Raw genomic sequence first — 14,529 nt, forward strand, 5'->3', positions numbered from 1 at the left:
TTCCCCACAAATAGAGCTTTCTTTTAGTGGCATTTATTCACCTTTGCAGTTTTTATTTCTTGCGCTATAAATACACCCCATAGAGCAAATCTTCTCCGCTGGTAAACAGACGTAAATAAAAAACCTGACAGCGTTGGCAACTCTTCCCTTCAAATTTAAGAAAAAGTTTTGGCTCTAGATACACTTTAATGGTACAGACTGATATAAACAGAAGAGCAAACAAGGCTGGATAGAAAGACACATTAAGCGTACAATACCAATGGGGAAGAAAGGGAAGGTGCAGCTGTGGGGGAGCTCCAATCTTCATTTTTTGTTTCCAATGAGGCAACAAATCGCATAATAATAGAAAGAGGAGAATGTGTTTACACCGGGTAATGGTGCTGACACAAATACAAAGAGGAAATGACTCAATACCTACATGTGTAAAGCATACAGAACTAATCTGTTATCTAAGAGGCAAAGGATCATTTATAACAGCATGACAAGACAAGCAGAAGGAGGAACGCTGACACTTATCACCTGGCCAGAGAATGTGATTTGTTGGGATAAATTTCTGCTTGGATGGAATTGTGAAGCCGCCTGTACACAAAACCAATGATCTGTGGAGGAAGTTCATTGTAGACCATCTCTGCCAATACCTGGGCTGTGTATGAGACCAGATATTCTACCGAGTAGTTAAAGCAGATCTCCGCATAAAATATACTATATTACAAAAGTATTGGGGCGCCTGCCTTTACATGAACTTTAATGACATCCCAGTCTTAGCCCTTGTACACACGGTCGAAGATTCCGACAGAATGTGTCCGATCGGACCTTTTTGTTGGATATTCCGACTGTGTGTGGTCCTACATCGGACTGTTTCTGTCGGAGTATCCGACGGACCAAGTTTTCCAACTTGTTGGTAAAATTTTCAGACAAAATGCTCTGATCGGACATACTCCGATCATGTGTAGAGAATTCCGATCGGACAAAGTGCCACGCATGCTCAGATCAAATTCCTACATCAAAGATATTGGCTACTAGCGTGAACGTAGTCCCGTCGTAACGAAATAACGTACTCACGTCGGATTGTCCGACAACTTTGTCCGACCATGTGTATGCAACAGTTTCGGACAAAATCCGTCGGCCAAAATCTGAAGGATTTGGTTGTCGGAATCTCCGACCGTGTGTACAAGGGCTTAGTCTGTAGGGTTCAATATTGAGTTGGCCCACCCTTTGCAGCTATAACAGCTTCAGCGCTTCTGGTAAGGCGGTCCACAAGGTTTAGGAGTGTGTCTATGGGAATGTGTTTATATATTGATATCCATGTATAATCAATGTTTAGTTACATAGTTTATATATATATATCCATGTATAATCAATGTTTAGTTACATAGTTTATATATATATATATATATATATATATATATATATATATATATATATATATATATATATATATATATACAATCCTATACCCACAGTTCATCCAGAGAAAGGCAACAAAAAAAAAAACAATAAAGCATGATTCAATTCGCTCCAGCAGGGGAAAAAATGACTAGTGCCGTAATAATTCGGCTAGCAAAAGACAGAGCTTTTGGTTGGAAAATGCGACCGTGTGTATGCTCCATCGGACTTTTGTTGGCCGAATTCCCGCCAGCAAAAGACTGAGAGCAGGCTCTCAATTTTTCAGTCGGAAAAAGTTTAGATCGGAAATTCCGATCGTCTGCAGCAATTCCGATTGCTGCAGAAATTCCTACGCATGCTCGGAAACAATTCGGCGCATGCTTGGAAGCATTGAACTTCATTTTCTCGACTCGTCGTAGTGTTGTACGTCACCGCGTTCTTGGCGATCGAAAGTTCCGTGAATTTTTGTGTGACTGTGTGTATGCAAGCCAAGCTTGAGTGTAATTCCTGGAAAATCTGCTCGTGTGTACATGGCATTACCCCCCCTTCTATGAGAGACGCACGTTATTCTAAGATACAGAAGCCCTAAAGATCTCTCATTGTGCACATCTTAGAGACCCATAACCCTTCTGAATTGTGATCCAAAAATCTTAACCACTTCAGCCCCGGACCATTTTGCTGGTCAAAGACCAGACCACTTTTTCTGATTCGGCACTGCGTCGATTTAACTGACAATTGCGTGGTCATGCGACGTGGCTCCCAAACAAAATTGACGTCCTTCTTTTCCCACAAATAGAGCTTTCTTTTGGTGGTATTTGATCACCCCTGCGGTTTTTATTTTTTGCGCTATAATTAAAAATAGAGCAACAATTTTGAAAAAAATGCATTATTTTTTTACTTTTTGTTATAATAAATATCCCCCAAAAATATATAAAACAACATTTTTGTTCCCTCAGTTTAGGCCGATACGTATTCTTCTACATATTTTGGGTAAAAAAAATCGCAAGCGATTATTGATTGGTTTGCGCAAAAGTTATAGCATTTACACAATAGTATAGGATAGTTTTAATGCATTTTTATTAATAATTTTTTTTTTTTACTAGTAATGGAGGCGATCAGAGATTTTTATTGTGACAACATTATTGCAGACACATCGGACTTTTTTGACACATTTTTGGGACCATTGTCAATTATACAGTAATCACTGCTATATAAATGCAGTGATTCCTGTGTAAATGACACTGGCAGTGAAGGGGTTAACCAGTGGGTGGCAGTGTAGGGGTTAAGTGTTCCTAGGGGTGTGTTACTAACTGTGGGGGGCTGGGCTTTAATTTAGTGAACACTGATCTCTGCTCCAATCACATGGAGCAGAGATCCGCTTCACTAGTTGCTATGCAGAACGGGGAAATGCTGTTTATAATGGCATTTCCTCGTTCAGCCTCCCTGTGAGACGATCGTGGGTATGCCCGCGGCAATCGAGTCCACGGGACCCGCGACCGGACTCACGGGGGTCCCTACCAGCACGCGAGCGTGCCGGCGGCGGCACACTCGCAATGGCAGGGCAGCATTAAAGATTGGATGTACCTGTAAGCCAATATGCCTGCCCGTGCCTTTCTGCTGACGTACATCGGCGTGCGCTGGTCGGGAACCGGTTAAGCAAACTTCTCAACACCAGGCTTAGCCAGTTTATCCACACTTATAGATCCAGACCAAACGGGTTTCATGCCTCAAAAGTCTGACATAAATATTCACAGAATATTCAGGCTTATTCATACTCTATATATCATCATGTTCACTAGAACAATAGTCTCCTTGGATATCAAGAGGGCTTTTGATATTGTGGAGTGGCCATACCTATGGGAAGTTTTAAAGAGGATGGGTTTCCCACTTTGATTTATTTATTGATTATAGGCCTTGTATAGTAACCCAGTGGTGGTATCCATTTGCCTTAACAGGGCTGCCCTCTCTCTCCAACTCTTTATGCCATAGCTATGGAACCCATTGCAAATGCTCTTTTTTTGTTCCATGACATTAAAGGCCTGAGAGTTGGCTCGTTGGAAGAGAAGGTAGACTTATATACAGGAGGCACTCCAATTGGCATAAGTCCTTACTCTTTCCACTCAACCCTGGCAACGCTGAACATGCTCCTAAAGATATCCAATTACAATGGGTACAGAGATTTGCATACTTAGGAATTTTAATATCTTGTAATGCCACTGAATATTTTGCCTCAAATCTCTTTTATGTTGCTAAAACTTATTTTATTCTGCAAGTCTCCACAATGGTTCACAAAGTCCTTTTTTTAGCCAGCTTACGCAATTATTTACCTTCGTCCTATGGGGCTCACAAACGCTGTGATACAAACGTACTACCTTATCTAGGCTACTGTAGCATGTTGGGTTAGCTGCCCAGTGGGTGACGGCACACTCCATCCTGACATCAATAACTCTTCTACCATGTTGGAAGCTGCCATCTTATAAACCCTGGGGGTTCTTCAGTCACTATTTTGAGTGTTGAAGGCACCAAATTCTCTCATTGCATCCAAGGAAGCTACAATTAACGCTTGAAAAGTGGAGCTCCCCTATGAACCCCAGACCTCTATCTCCCCAAAGACACCATTAGGAATAACCCCACATTGCCCCATTTTTATGCCCTGCCTGGCACCCAGTATTGAGCAGAATTAAAAATAAAGACTGTAGCACTCACGTTGGAGAGTCATCAAAATAGTCGCACTGATCAAATATAGTGAAACAACCATAAAACTAAACGGACGCCCCCAGTCTGCCTGCACACCCTAGAGCCAGGATTCATCTCAGACCCCGCATAGGGCTATATCTGCAGGCATGTTTCACTATATTTGATCAGCGCAACTATTTTGGTTTATTAATTTTTGTACATGACTATATTGCATGTTTGTGTCGCTGCTTTTTCTCACAAGATTTCTCACAGTTACTATTATTATTATCGCAGTATACCACTTCTACAATTTTTGTGGAGAATCATCAACTGCTCCCCTTTGAGATTCTGTGGGCTAAATACCCTATCCCTTTTCATTATCAGTTGAGATACCTGCAGGTTTTACAAGCCTTTAGCAGCCAATTCCCTCAATGCCAGCTAGATTTAATTTGCTGTGACCTTGAATTGTTGCTACAGTCTGGCCGCCCCATGAAGCCAACCTCAAACCACTATCAGCATATCCTTATGTCTGCTCTCTCGGATTTGATTGCCCTCTGAGGAAAATGGCTGGCAGTTGTTTTAAATCTAGATGATGAGGACTGGACATAAATTTGAGACATTCCCTTTAAACAGCTAGTGATGGTCTGGGACAGGGCCATTCAATTCAAAATACTTCACTGGGCTCATTACACCCTGCACGGGCTCCACAGGCATAATCCTAGAATCTCCTTGGTCTGTTGGTGCTGTGATCAGCCACACAGAGAGTTTTTCACATACTTTGGACATGCCCTGAGATCAGCCAATACTGGATGGATATTGTCCATATTAATAATGCTATCACTCAATCCTCGTTCACTCATGCACATAAAATCTGCCTATTGGGTTTGGTCATATAGTCCCTACAACTGCTAAATGGACACTCCTCGGCATTTTGATGTTTTATGCCAGAAAGGCCATAACCATGAGTTGGAACTAGTGTATTCCAACCTAGCATTTTATTGTGATATCTGCCCCTAGAAGTTTACCAAAGTCTGGGCAAGATTGCTGGAAGATGCTTCGATGGCAATAATGCCTGGCCTCTAATTCACTATGGTGACAAGCTATTGTATCACTGGTAGAAGGGCTGTATTTCCTCTTACTGGATATTGAACCATTAATGAGTAACTCTTCTTACTCCTACTATAACCCATACAATAGAATGAGCCAAATTGTCAGAGGATCAACAGACTTCAGCGTCAGTGCTTCCCTGTGCACCTACGGGGTAGATTGGCGCAATGGCGCACACGGGTGCGTGATGTGCCGGGTTTGTGCATACGGGAATTAGCGGGTCCGCGCGCACACAGTACCACGGGTTGGTGCACGCATAACGGGCGTTACGGCACAATGGCTTGTGCGCATGCGCACGGCTATGCGCACCACCCAATTGCTCTGCCAGGCCTATAAAAGGCAACAATGTGCTCTGTGTCTTTGCTGGTTTGTCTTTTCAGCTCCAGTGTTCCTGTGTTCCTGTGTTCCTGTGCCTTGTTTCCTGAGCCTACCTGTTGTGACCCGGATCGTACCTGACTACTCTTGGACCTCTCCTGCAATTTGACCTTTGGCTTGCTTCTCGGATCTCCCTCTCTGTTGTTACTGTGTTTGACCCCCAGCCTTCCTCCTGGTCTTGTCTCTGCCTATTCCCTGTGTTTGACGCTTGGATCTACAGACTGACCTTTTGTGTATGACCTGGCTTGCTCTCGGACTCTGATCTTATCTCCCTGGTGTTTGACCCTCGGCCTCCTGCTGTTAATCACTCCAGGTGTTAGAACCCCAGCCGGGCGTTCTCTTCAATCCAGTTCCAAGACCATTTTGCACGGGTACCACTTCTTCCAGAAGACCTTCTGCATACGTGTCACCTGCTGGCAACCCGTGCCTCTCCGTGCCCTGTACCCACTGTTCCACCCTCAGGGGTACTGTGCACCCAGTTGCAAGGGAAGCCGCTCTCAGCAATTTAGCCCTGGTGAGTACCTGACACACACACACTTTGTCAGTTTTACTTATATGTTTATATAAGGGGAAACTCTTCCCTTAGGTGTAAGTATAAATAGAACACAGCCGATAGCACCAACTGTAAAACAAATAACAACAAATGTGCAGCGCAATATATAGCCAATTACAAACAACACATTTTGTCATTGCAGGCGTCATCAGGGCGGGGCCAGTGGAGGCGATGTGATCACGCAAGCCAAGACCCAGAATTAATCTAGCATGAGGCGAGGATCGGATGCTTTTAATACAGCAATTTAGAACTATGGTGGTTTTGTTCTTTTACCGTGTGAGTATTTTTTGGAATGAGCTGTGTGGGGGAGTTCCTTTGAGAATCCAGGGATATCCCGGCGCTGATGATTATAAAAGTGAGTTTAACCATCCTGTTATTGGTGGTCATACTATCTGGGAAGGTGGATTTGTATACACTGCGGTGTTCTGGTGAAGTGTTTCTTGCTTTTCCAGCTGGTGGAATGATCATCTAGAAGAATTTACTACTCTCATTTTGAGAAAAACACTCTTTGTAGTGCACTATTTGTATACGTAAATGTTCAGAGGACTTTCATGGCCTGGGGTGCGGATCCATCCAATTTCCGAGTCTCGGGCTGGCTAGCCCGAGGCAAAGTAACTGGAAGGAGGATTCAAAGCTGGTCCGGTGCCGTCTCATCTGTGGAGAGGCCCAGCAACTGGAGAAGCAACCAGGGGAGGACTCTTCGGAGAAGGCCATGCTGAAGTCTGGCTTCTCAGAAAGAGTCTGGAGGCTCAGTTGAAAGACACCAAGCGAATCTACACTCATACGGTATCGCTGGACTGGCTGCGAGATACTGGTACCATATGATAGCTCTCTAAATTTACCTACATCCTTCCGTTACAATCAAGTCTGTGGCAGAGACTTTATTCACAACTGTTCTACATCAAGTCTGTGGCAGAGACTTTGTTCAAGTATTCTATATGCAAGTCTGTGGCAGCAGGGCTGGATTAACGTAGGGGCTATTGGAGCTGCAGCTCCAGGCCCCTACCTTAATATAGGCCCAAACACCCAAAAAGGACATGGAAAGCAATGGGTCAACGGGAAGAGATCTCCCCTGACGGGCCCTGCATTCCACATGCACCGCCTGGGCAGAGTGATGGGATTGTTAATGGGAACTGCATGAGCAGTCCTAACAGAAGCCTGAGGCACGCCAATGCAGGGCTCTTACAGAAGTCTGGGGCTTCCATAGTGTTAGGCCTGCACAGCTTCACTCTTTCAGCTCAGAGTGCACACCAATGCATGGCCCTTACAGAAACTTGGCAAGTCAAATGCCAGGCTGCCCTAGTGTTATGCCTGTGCGGCTGCGCACTTTTGAGTTTGGGCGCATGCCAGCACAGGCTCTTGGAAAGCAGAAGGGTGCCCAATAAAAGGCCCACCAAAATCCTCAACACCAAGCACACAATGCTATTAATCTGGCCCTGTGTGGCAGAGGCTTCGCTTTATTCAAACACTCTATCGGCTGTTAGGCCTAGTGAGAGGAGGTCTATCCGGTAGCTGTGAAAATCCAGTTGTGAGTGAAAATTCTCTGAATTTCTATAGTGAGAGACTTCCTATTTTGTACAGTTCCAAGAGTATCTGAATTTCCTACCCAACCCTCTACCCTTCATTAAGAGACTGTTCTGTTTACTTGTTACTAAATAAATATCCTAAAATTGGATCCAGTGTCAGTCTCTGCAGTTCTTTGGGCCATCTACCTCAGGAAACCCCTAGACGCACATGAGGTCAAGAAGGTAACGGTAAGCCCAACAAAATCAGCCGCTCCTTCGGAGGTCAGTGCTACATAGAGAATGCAAACCATTCTCTATTTCAGAAGAAGAGAGGTGTGGCAATGCTGTCATAATCTCCATCTCATCCAGTCAGAGAATGCCTTGCATTTGTGGAGAAAAACACAAGGCGTTCCATGAATGGCACCTGTGCCGAGTGAGGTTGGCACAGGTCCTGGAAGCTAGCTGCAATCACTGTACTAACGGTGCCTTAATGTCACTACATGATACCCAGAAGGTCACAGCAATCACTGTAGTAGGGGCAAAAAACTACAGTGATGCTCTTCTTCCACAGGTATGAAATATGCACGCTTATATTCCTCCAAGCAAGTATTGGTCCAATGTAACTGCAATAAAACCCATACCTGGAATTCAGCCTTAAATGCTAGGCATACTGCAAGTAGAACTGTCTGAAATGTTTTTGTCATATGAACTTACTACAATGAACCAGAAATAAGGCTGACAGTGGGAGTGGCAGGATGATCCAGTCAGGCTCTGCTACATTGAACGGCATGGACAGAAACGATATCCAGAAAGTGAGAATGTTTAGGAAAACAGTGAGGAGAGCATAGTGAAGAACCCAACATTGTCCTTCTGCTCATTCACAGACCAATCAGCAGGCTGGAAGTGACACAGGAAGCTAAACAACTACATTATCTCTAAAGAAGTGTAACTTGTTGATTATAGCCAGTAGATCCCAGTAATGACTAATAGATATCCCAGATGTATGACAATCTATTTGAGATGGTAATGAGGGACCCCTCCTAGCAAATGTATGTAAGCATAGGACACACCCCCCTGCCACGCCCCCTTAAAGGAGAATTAACCCAAAAAACGGTTAATTAAATCCACAAGTGCTTTTTTTTTTACCACACCTATTCCTTTATATTGGCTTTTAAAATGTACAAATGCAGCAATTTGGAAATTGGGTGAAAGGTTTAGCCCTGGGAAACACTTTTTGAAAGATAAAAAGTGCATTTTATGTAGAAGTATATAGATCAGACCAAAATGAGGGACACATGAGGAGGAAAGAGGGAAGGAGGGACAGAGGGACATTGCTCCAAATCAGGGACAGTCCCTTGAAATCAGGGACGGTTGGGAGGTATGCAATTTCACAAGTAAAATGTTCCCCATGAAGGAATTTTATCATTGTATGTATCTGCTTGGCTGCAGCTTTGCTGTAATGCTTCAGTAGTAGTCTTTTCCCCTGTCTTACTCCTGGGATTAATTATAGGGATTAATTATAGGTTCCATTTTGAGCCTCAGATAATTTTATTACGACCACTGTTGGCGTCTGACATAAGACAAACACCATCCTTGTAAGTCTTTTTATGACCACCCAACAGTGGTGTTTTCATAAGAAATATACTTGTTTCTCTGAGTAAATATTAGCTTTGGAAGGGGGTCACTACACAGACAGTGGGCTGTTCATCGTGTTGCTGACTATTTTTGCACTATAACAAACTAGATAGATTAGACTTAAATAACTAGGTGGATAAGACTTAAATAGCTACTGCTGCGAGTCTTAAAATAATACCTTCCTCTGGGAAATGTAACTTTTCAAACAAGAATGCTGATATTCAAAAACTGCAGTCAAATGATTGTGCTACCCTGGGTTTACCACTGTGCCACATGCAAGGACCTTAACTATGCTCACTGGCATTCCAGCTTGCCCTGCCATGGACAATGGGGAAGGCAGTGTAACGTAGAACGTGTAGCAATCAGCCCTGTGCGGTTTGTTTTGTTCCAAATTTAAATTCAGACAAATTTTTCGTTATTCGGATGTAGCTGAATTTCCTGAATGACATTTGTAAGGAATTTAAACTAGACCGAAATATAGAATCAAACTTTCAGGTGAAATTCAAATTTGAATCGTTTTCTAATCTAATTTGAATCATTTTCAAATCTAATTCAAATTTCCGAGCAGAATAAAGTTGAATAGAAAATAAAGGAATAGACCAAAAAATAAAAGAATAGAATATAATAGAGTAAAACAGAACAGAATAGAAAATAAAAGAATAGTTAAAAATAGAATAGAAAAAAAAGGGATAGAATAAAAAAATAAAAGAATAGTAAAAAATAGAATAGAAAAAAAGGGATAGAATAAAATAAATAAATAAAAGAATAGTAAAAAATAGAATAGAAAAAAAGGGATAGAATAAAATAAATAAATAAAAGAATAGTAAAAAATAGAATAGAAAAAAAGGGATAGAATAAAAAAAAGAATAGTAAAAAATAGAAAAGAAAAAAAGGGATAAAAAAAAAAAAGAATAGTAAAAAAAAAGAATAGAAAAAAAGGGCTAGAATAAAAATAAAAGATTAGTGTAAAACAGACCAAAATAGAATAGAAAAGAACAGAATACAAAAGAATAGAAAATAAAGGAATAGAATATAATAAAAAAGAATATAACCATCTTCTGAAATTCAAATTTCAAATAGAATACATTTGAATAGAATTGAAAACAATAGAATAGAAAATAAAAGAATAAAAGCATTTCCCAACATTTGAAAAAAAAATGCAAATTTAAATAGAATAGAAAAGAATAGATTAAAATAGAAAATAAAAGGATAGAATTGACTAGAATAGAAAAAAAACAATAGAATAGAAAGAATATGACCATCCTCTGAAATTTGAATTTCAAATAGAATAAATTAGAATAGGAATGGCATTTCATACTTTCTTTCAATAAACATATTTTAAATAAGAAAAGATTAGAATAGAATAGAAAGAATATAACACTATATCCAAAATTAAAATTTTGAATAGAATACATTCAAATAGAATAGAAAAGAACAGAATATAATAGAACAGAATAGAATAGAAAATAAAATAATAGAATAGAATGGAACAGAAAGAATATAACCATCTTCCAAAATTTGAATTTCGAATAGAATAAATTTGATTTCGAATGGAATTCAATTTGAATGCAATTCAAATGGAATTTATGTTGAATTCAAATAGATTTGAATAAACAAAATGAATTCCGCAAACAAATTAAACAAATTTAATTAAACTAATTTATGTAAATCTAATGGATCTAAACACATCTTTTCATTATATGAGAGGAGAGAACAGAATTGGGACTTTAAATGAAGCACACATCAGTAAGAGAATAAGTCAAGTGACTATAATAAATATTTATTTTGTATAGTCCATGATATGTCATACAAACATTTTGGGCATCAACCTCTAAAATGCTCTGGGCATACAGCCTCCACACAATGAATCATGGATTAATATTTCATAATAATTTACAATCCAAAAAACATTCTCATAAGACACAAAGAACAGTATGCATGTATATACGTTTCTTGCTGTGGTTGAACCCAAAATGGCCAAGAAAACCATGGTAACTAAATAATAATTTTGCCCCCTTGTCACTTCACCACATTAATTTCCAATACATATATTTTATACACAACACATACACAGATCCATATGTGGTCTGTTTCTCATAGATCCCTCACATAGATATCTTCATTTATTCCACAGGCCTTGCACCCTCTACCCACCCTGGGAGTGCCCATGTTGGTGGCTACCTTTCCTGCAGGCTGCCCCGGTGCTTGGTGGCTATGCACTGCGGCTCTTTCTGCAGACCCTGATGCTGTTTTACTGGCCCGCTGATGCAGACGTGAGTTGGACGCATAGCCTTCAAATTAATTATAACCATCAAATTATTTTGTTAATTTTTACTTATTTTATACATTAAAAAATTTCTTTTCTTTTCATACAATTTGTAGAATTATCCCATGATGTATGCTCCTGATGAGTGGTTGGAATACCGCGAAACGCGGAGAGCTTTTAGCCATTATCCTCTATCCCAATCATGGAAAATCAAGATTCATATGATCCTTTCTGATTCATAAATTATTATTTAGGCATTTTTAACCGATTTTTTTATTTATTATTTAGTTATCATGGTTTTCTTGGCCATTTTGGGTTCAACCACAGCAAGAAACGTATATTATTATTATTATTCAGGATTTATATAGCGCCAACAGTTTGCGCAGCGCTTTACAATATGAGGGCAGACAGTACACTTACAATACAAATCAATACAGGAGGGATCACAGGGCCCTGCTCGTTAGAGCTTACAATCTAGAAGGGAGGGTCAAGTTGAAACAAAAGGTAATAACTGTGGAGGATGAGCTGATGGAGAAAATGAAAATACAGTTAGGTGTGGGTGGGGTAGGCTTCTCTGAAGAGAAGGGTTTTCAGGGATCCTCTAAAAGCTAATAAAGTAGGAGATAAGCGGACAGATTGGGGTAGGGCATTCCATAGGATTGGGGAGGCTTTGGAAAAGTCCTGGAGGCGAGTATGGGAGGAGGTGATGAGGGAGCTAGAGAGCAGGAGGTCTTGAGAGGAACGAAGAGGACGAGTAGGTTGGTATTTAGAGGCTAGGCTAGTGATGTAGCTGGGGGCAGAGTTGTGGGTGGCTTTGTATGTAATTGTTAGTATTTTGAATTTAATTCTTTGGCTGAGTGGAAGCCAGTGGAGGGATTGACAGAGAGGAGTAGCAGACACCGAGCGATTGGTAAGGTGGATGAGTCTGGCAGCGGCATTCATAATGGATTGAAGAGGTGATAGACTATGTAGAGGTAAGCCAATGAGAAGGGAGTTGCAGTAGTCGAGGCGAGAGATGACCAGCTAGTGAATTAAGAGCTTTGTTGTCTCATTGGTTAGAAAAGGGAGTATTTTGGAGATGTTGCGGAGGTTGAGGCGGCAGGATTTGGACAGTGATTGGATGTGTTGCTTGAAGGAGAGTTCAGAGTCCAGGACTACACCTAGAACCTTGGCATGAGGGGATGGGCTTATGGTTGTGCCATCAATTTTGACAGTGAGATCAGGGGAAGGGGCATATGGGGGAGGAAAATTTTTAAGTTCGGTTTTGGATAGATTGATTTTGAGGAAGTGATGTGACATCCAGACTGATATATCTGATAGTAAATTAGTGATACGTGAGGAGACAGAGGGAGTGAGCTGAGGGGTAGAGAAATAGATTTGGGTGTCGTCAGCATAGAGGTGGTATTGGAAGCCGTGGGAGGCTATCAGTTGACCCAGGGAGGAGGTATAGATTGAAAATAGGAGTGGTCCAAGAACAGAACCTTGGGGGACCCCAACAGAGAAAGGAAGAGGAGAGAGGAGGAAGTAGAGTTGTAAGAAACGCTAAAGGTGCGGTTGGATAAGTAGTAAGAGAACCATCGTAGAGTATGGTCACGGAGACCAAAGGTGTGGAGTTTTTTGAGAAGGAGGGGGTGGTCAACCGTATCAAAGGCAGCAGAGAGGTCCAGGAGGAGGAGTACAGAATAATGTTGATTGGTTTTGGCCGTTAGTAGATCGTTTGTTAGTTTTAGGAGAGCAGTTTCTGTGGAGTGTTGAGGACGAAATCCAGACTGAAGGGGATCAAGAAGGCTATTATCAACGAGGTGGTCACTCAGTCGGTTGTAGACCAGACGTTCGAGTAGTTTGGATAAAAAGGGGAGCAAGGAGATGGGGTGTAGGTTGTTTGGATTGGAGGGGTCCAGTGAGGGTTTTTTAAGTATGGGTTTGACAAGTGCATGTTTTAGAGAGTTGGGGAAGATGCCAGAAGAGAGGGAGAGATTGAAGATGTGAGTTAGAGAGTGTAGCATAGAGTCAGAGGGTGAACGCAGCATTTGCGAGGGAACAGGATCCAGAGGGCAGGTGATAAGGTGGACATTACCAAGTAGTTTAGCAACTTTGTCTATAGTGGTGGGGTTGAAGGAGGGAAGTAATGATTGTGCCTGTGGGCATGATGTGTAAAGCGTGGAGGGTATCAGAACAGTAAAAATCTCTACGCGAATTGTATCAATCTTCTGTTTGAAGTGATTAGCAATCTCCTGGGCAGTGAGTGAGTTGGCGGGTGGAGGCGGTGGAGGACGAAGTAGAGAGTTGAAAGTAGAGAAGAGTTGACGGGGACAGGATAATAGGTTGCTGATGAGAGTGATAAAATAGTTCTGCTTGGCAGAGAGGAGGCTAGAATTGTAATTTTGGAGGGCAGATTTATATTGGTTGAAATCTCTCTGAGACTTCGTCTTGCGCCACAGGCGCTCATGAGCACGACTAAGTTTTTTCAGACTTCTAGTGGCATCTGTTTGCCAAGGTTGAAGGGGCCGGGGCTTAATTCTGTGTGTAGTGAGGGGGGCCAGTGATTCCAGAGAGGCCAGAAGTGAAGTGTTGTAGACAGAAGTGGCTAGGTTGGTGCAGGATAGGGGTGAGATTTTGTATATACATGTATATACATGCATACTGTTCTTTGTGTCTTATGAGAATGTTTTTTGGATTGTAAATTATTATGAAATATTAGTCCATGATTCATTGTGTGGAGGCTGTATGCCCAGAGCATTTTAGAGGTTGATGCCCAAAATGTTTGTATGACATATCATGGACTATACAAAATAAATATTTATTATAGTCACTTGACTTATTCTCTTACTGATGTGTGCTTCATTTAAAGTGGTTGTAAACCCTTACAAACCACTTTGACCTACAGGTAAGCCTAGATTAAGGCTTACCTGTAGGTCCAAGAAATATCTCCTAAACCTATATGGTTTAGGAGATATTTGCCCGAAAACACATGCGCCGTAGACAGCGGCGCGCAGGCGCACTGAGCGCGGCATTTCCAAGAATGG

This window comes from Lithobates pipiens, unplaced genomic scaffold (assembly GCF_037356315.1).
Source record: "Lithobates pipiens isolate NorthernLeopardFrog02 unplaced genomic scaffold, aLitPip1_a1.2 Scaffold_13, whole genome shotgun sequence".
In the NCBI taxonomy this organism is placed as follows: Eukaryota; Metazoa; Chordata; class Amphibia; order Anura; family Ranidae; genus Lithobates; species Lithobates pipiens.